This window comes from Acinonyx jubatus, chromosome B1 (genome assembly GCF_027475565.1).
Source record: "Acinonyx jubatus isolate Ajub_Pintada_27869175 chromosome B1, VMU_Ajub_asm_v1.0, whole genome shotgun sequence".
NCBI lineage: Eukaryota > Metazoa > Chordata > Mammalia > Carnivora > Felidae > Acinonyx > Acinonyx jubatus.
This window is the reverse complement of record NC_069382.1, coordinates 117,491,062-117,497,061: the sequence shown is the minus strand read 5'-3', so window position 1 is coordinate 117,497,061 and position 6,000 is coordinate 117,491,062.

Below are 6,000 nucleotides of genomic sequence, written 5' to 3'. Positions count from 1 at the left end.
CTACGCTATATGACAGAGATACTGTATGTACAAGACTGAATCCCTTCCTCCCAATAGATATCTAGGAAGACAAATAAATAGAGAGGGAATTGCAAATGCAGCAATTTTCATTTCATTCTATAACTCAGGTGATGCTGACCAGCACGTTCTGTGAAGTAATTATCCTTAAGCTCATTTCTGTCTTCTTTACAGTTAGCATTGTCCAGTCGAAATTTCTGTGATGATGGACATAACCTATAGTTTCACTGTCCAATACAGTAGCCACTAGACACTTGTGTCTACTAAGCACTTGAAGTGTGGCTTAAGTGACAGAAAAATTAACTTTTTTAATGTTTATTTATTTTTGAGAGAGCAAGAGAGCAAGTGAGAGCTGGGAGGGGCAGGCTCTGAGCTGACGGCAGACAGCCAGATGCGCGAAGCTCGAAGTCATGAACCGAACCATGAGATCACGACTTGAGCCAATGTTAGACACTAAGCCAACTGAACCACCCAGGCGCCCTGAAAAATTAATTTTTAACTTAATTTCATTTTAACAAATTTTAATTTTAATTTAAATAGACTCCTGTGGCATGCGACCACCACATTAGACAGTGCATGAATCAAAAGACATCCTTGGTGCTATAATCATATTATCTGATTTAGTTAGAAATTAGCCTTTGAACTGTAGAAATCCCAGGGAACTAATCATTATAGGTACTGTGTAATACCAGGGAAGAAAATGCATCAGATGATTCACCAGGATCAAAGGCAGCCTCCTATCTGGATAGAATCTATAGATGTCTTCTGGTCTCAATCCATCAATCCATCATTGGGTTATATAGTATTGAAGGCATAATTCCTTTCCTGGATTCAGCTATGTTAAGGAAAAAGAACCTAGAATATACAAAAGTAAATAGTCTTTATTTTGCACATAATTCCTGCCGTCCCACCTCCAATACAATAGTAAATTGACGCAAGTCTGTACTCACTCGAAGTTATTGAGCAAAAAAATGCTTTATTTAGGGAGCTGCTGAATGTTAAATGTGCTCTGAAAATAGAAACGCAGGTCATCGGCCCAGGATTTCAACATGTAAACTACTCATAACCAAGGCACTGACTGACATGGTACCAAAAGAAAAAGACCAAAGGGACCTCAATAAAGGCAATGAATCAGCACAGGAGAGATAGGTAAAAACGCGTTATCTTGGGGGTGAGGTGATGGATTAATAGGCAAGGATGTAACAGGGGTATAGCCATTTAAGGTAGGTCTCGATTTGAATCCTTGCTCTGATGTTTATAGCTAGGTGCCCTTGGGAGATTTCCTTTAGTTTGCTCATCTGTAAAGTGAGTATATAGTATCTACCTCACAGATTGCTGAGAGGACCATAAATAATGTGTTCCAAATTCTTGGTGCATCTCAATAAACAGTATTTAATAGTATTATGACAGACGTAACCTGAAGACTTATAGTCCCAACAGCCAGTGCCATTTGAATCCCATCAAGTCACTTTTAAGTTTAGGACTCAAGAACCTCTTTCCAATAAATGAGCATCCGTAAATAAAATCCCCCATCCACGAGTTTTATTTGTTATCATCAAAATTCCTTTTCCCAGCATTAAAACTCTCTCAAACTAGGGGCGCCTGGGTGGCGCAGTCGGTTGAGCGTCCGACTTCAGCCAGGTCACGATCTCGCGATCCGTGAGTTCGAGCCCCACGTCAGGCTCTGGGTTGATGGCTCAGAGCCTGGAGCCTGTTTCCGATTCTGTGTCTCCCTCTCTCTCTGCCCCTCCCCCGTTCATGCTCTGTCTCTCTCTGTCCCAAAAATAAATAAACGTTGAAAAAAAAAAAAAACTCTCTCAAACTCAATACAGAATTATAAGAAGTTAAAGAAAGTAATGGGAAAAGTGACTGGCTAATCAAAGAACACTTGTTTTTATTTGAAATCCAAATCATATGCATTTTTTGGAGAGTATCATCTGACCTCAGAGAAATTATCTAGAAAGAAAGTAATGCTCAGATTAACATTTAATGTGTTCCCACCATTTTTACCCTTTTGATTCTGACACTAGCCTGTCGCCAGACCCAGACATTGAGGAGCAGGACTGGAAAGCTGTTAACAGGACACACAGGTGACAGATACATCTTCCTATTGACAAAGACAGGGAGACCTATAACCCTGCCCACAGCTCTTAGCAATCTTCCTTGTTTCAAATGTGGATCTTACATTTGTTTTACTAATAGAGAGTATTTCAGCAGGAACTAGGAAATGACAGTTTGCAGGGAAAGAGTAATGAGCACATAGTACCTCTGAACTACTTCTGCACAGCCGTTCTCCAGACATTGCCTTATCTTCACAATTGTACCACGTTATTATCTTATTCTCAAAGCAGTTTGCATGAAACTCCCTCTGTTGGCCCCCTCCCTGTCTCTCTGTCTCCACACACACTTATGAATACATGTATGTAATTTTTTAAGTTGTAGGTAAATAAGATTCCCCCTTGAACAACAACAACAACAACAAAAACTAAACTAAAGCATACATGTTTAGACTACTGATCAATTAAATACAAAGAAGTTGTCACAATGTATATGCAACTAGAGGTACAGGGTAACAAAGTGGTATGAGAAAGATCTTGAGTTAAAAAAAAAAAAACTGGAATTAGATCCTGCCTTATCTTATCTTATCATTGTTTGTTAGCTAAGTGATCTTGGGTTAGTCATATAAGTGTCTTAAACTTCAATTCCTTCATCTCCTAAAAATGGAAACAACAATATTATCTATTTCATAAAGCCGTTGAAATGCCTAAAATACAATGCATGTAAAATTCTTTGCACAGAGGTTGCTGCCTGTGTTCTCCTCTAGGATTTTGACGGTTTCCTCCTGTCTCACATTAAGGTCTTCCATCCATTTTGAATTTATTTTTGTGTATGGTGTAAGAAAGTGGTCCGGTTTCATTCTTCTGCATACAGTTGGGCACTTGTGATGAGCACTGGGTGTTATATGTAAGTGATGAATCACAAATTCTACTCCTGAAACCAATATTACACTATATGTTAACTAACCAGAATTTAAATAAAAACTCAAGACATAAAAAAAAAAACTTTGCACAGAGTCTAACATAATAACAACCAATAAATGGGTAGATATCATTGTTAATTATATGTAATCATTATTTCCTGCATGGTAAATAGGCAGATATGAAAAATCATTCATGCAGGTTAATACATCTGGTATTATGTTTATGCAGCCAAACCACATCTTGTATTATTTCCCCAATATCTAAAATAAAGTGTGCCAAAGAAAATCAATAATAAAAAAATCCATATCCAAGTACATTATCATAAATTACAAGGGCATCAAAAACATAGTGAAAATTCTATAAGCTATGTCCTAGAGCGAAAGAACAGACAACCTAAAAAAGAACAATAATAAATTGATATCACGTGTCAGGGGCCCTGGATGCAAGACAAGGAAGTAATATATTCACACTGTGAAAAGAGTAGGTATTTGAACTTAGAATATATTCTGCTAAAATATTAATTTTTACTTTTTTAATGTTTATTTATTTTTGAGAGAGAGCATAAGCAGGAAAGGGGAAAAGAGAGGGGGAGAGAGAGAATCCCAAGCACGCTCCACGGTGAATTCACTTTTCAAATGCTCTTGAAGGAAATACTCAGGAAAAAAGAGAAATCAACATAAAAACACTTTCATGAGATAAGAGAAGGATGAGAAAACAATGTAATACCTTTTTGGAGTGTAATGTAAATAAGCAATTAGCAAACAAGAAGCAGAAGACCAAAAGATAGATTTTAAAAGAAGAGGAAATAGCCATAAAATCCAGCAAATCAAAGTCTAAAGGATAACAGCATCAAAAAAATGTACCTGAGTATGGAAACAGAGCAAAGGCAGTAAGGACATGCAAGGATATGCCTTCTTTGGGGGGAAAAAATAGCTTGTGTATTGTCCTTACTAACTTAGAGAAAACCAGTCAAAGAATAAACACAGAGTATGCAACTTTCAACTTACATAAGAAAAATTCACCTATTCAAGGAAATGTTGAGAAAATATATATATGACAAATAAACAATTATCAAATAAGATATCAGAAATAAGAACTAATGTAAAATTAACATAAGTAAACTAAATTTACAACTTAAAATTGTGACACTCAAAGTAGGCTAAAAAAGTAAGAAGCAGCAATGTATTATCTATACAATACAAATTTAAATGTAGAAGAATACAGAAAGGTTTAAAATTAAGGGATTAATGAAGATATCTCAGCAAATTTGAACCAAATTTGAACCAAAAGACAGCTGTGGTAGGAATATTAAAAACAAGACATATGGACTGGCTGGGTGGCTCCATCGGTTGAGCATCCCACTCATTTTCAGCTCAGGTCATGATCCCAGGGTCGTGGGATCGAGCCTCACATCAGGCTCCTCTTGCGTGCTCTCTCTTTCTCCAAAATTAAAAAACAAAACAAAAAACAGAAGACATGAAAAGCAAACAGCACCACAAAAATTATAATATACTGGAAGAGGAAATTTAAAATTTTATATATATTATATAATATATACTCTATACTATATTGTTATGTACTATATACTTATAATTCTATATTATACTGATAATATATTTATAATAGTTCTAGACATATATGTATGTGTGTTAGAAACAGGCCAGCAACAGCAGATACAATTATGGGGAGAAATAGGCTAATTATCACTTACACAATCCTCTTCTTTCTGTCTAACACCATAATTTATTCTCTGTCTACTGAATCATCCCCATTACATTACAAAATCTCTCTTTTTTTTTAAGTTATTTATTTATTTTGAAAGAGAGTGCAAGTGGGGGAGGGGCAGAGAAAGAGACACAGAGAGAGACTCACAGTCCAAAGCAGGCTCCAGGCTCAGAGCTGTCAGCACAGAGCCTGACGTGGGGCTCAAACTCAGGAACCGTGAGATCATGACCCGAGCTGAAGTCAGATGCTTAACCGACTGAGCCACCCAGGCGCCCCACGTTACAAAACCTCTTGATGCCACTTTCCTCTTTAGCTTCTCTCTTCTCCCATTTACAGCAAAAAGGGGTTCCACACTCCCTGCCTCCCAACTCCTTCTTTGAATCACTCTTGAGCCTTCTCCAATCGAATTTACCCTCAACTCTCAGCCAAACAGTCCTTTCCCAGGTCCCCAATTACCTTCCTAGTGACATGTCAGGTGATCCAAATAGGATCCATCCTCATATTTGGCCAAAGTTGGTCACTCTTTCCTCCTTATAACAGTTATGTCCCTTGGCTTCCAGGGCACTGCTCTTTCTCCTAGTTTTCTTTCCACTGCCCTGAGTGGTCTTTTCTCAGTATCCTTTGCTGGTTCCTCTTCTTCCCTCTATTAGCTAAACATTGGAAAGCCTAGGGCTCACTGCCTTGGCTTTCTTTTCTACCCTAGTTCCTGAGGTGATTTCATCTGGTCTCCTGACTATAAGTACCAGTGTTTGCTAAGAACTTCAGATTCCTGTTTCTACCGCAGACCTCTCCCTGGAGCTCCAGACTTCTACATCTGACTGCCTCCATGGAATCTCCACTTGCATCTCATCAACTTGGCCCAAATTAAATTCCTTATCTACAGCTCCAAAACCTGCTCCTCCAAGAGCTCTCCCCTTCCCCATCAATGTCAACTTCTATATTCTTCCAGTAGCTCAGGCCCAAACTCTTGCCGCTTCCTTTACTCTTCTCTTCCTCTCCCAACACACTCTCCTTATACCTGCACAATCTGTTTGCCTCACCTTCACAACAGATCCTGATTCAACTCACTCCTGTTCTCATCTAAGAAACCATCACATTGGGGTGCCTGGGTGGCTCAGTCGGTTGGGGTCTGACTTCGGCCCAGGTCATGATCTCATGGTTTGTGGGTTTGAGCCCCAAGTCGGGCTCCGTGCTGACAGCTCAGAGACTGGAGCCTGCTTTGAATTCTGTGTCCCTCTCTCTCTCTGCCCCTTCCCTACTCATGCTCTGTCTCTCT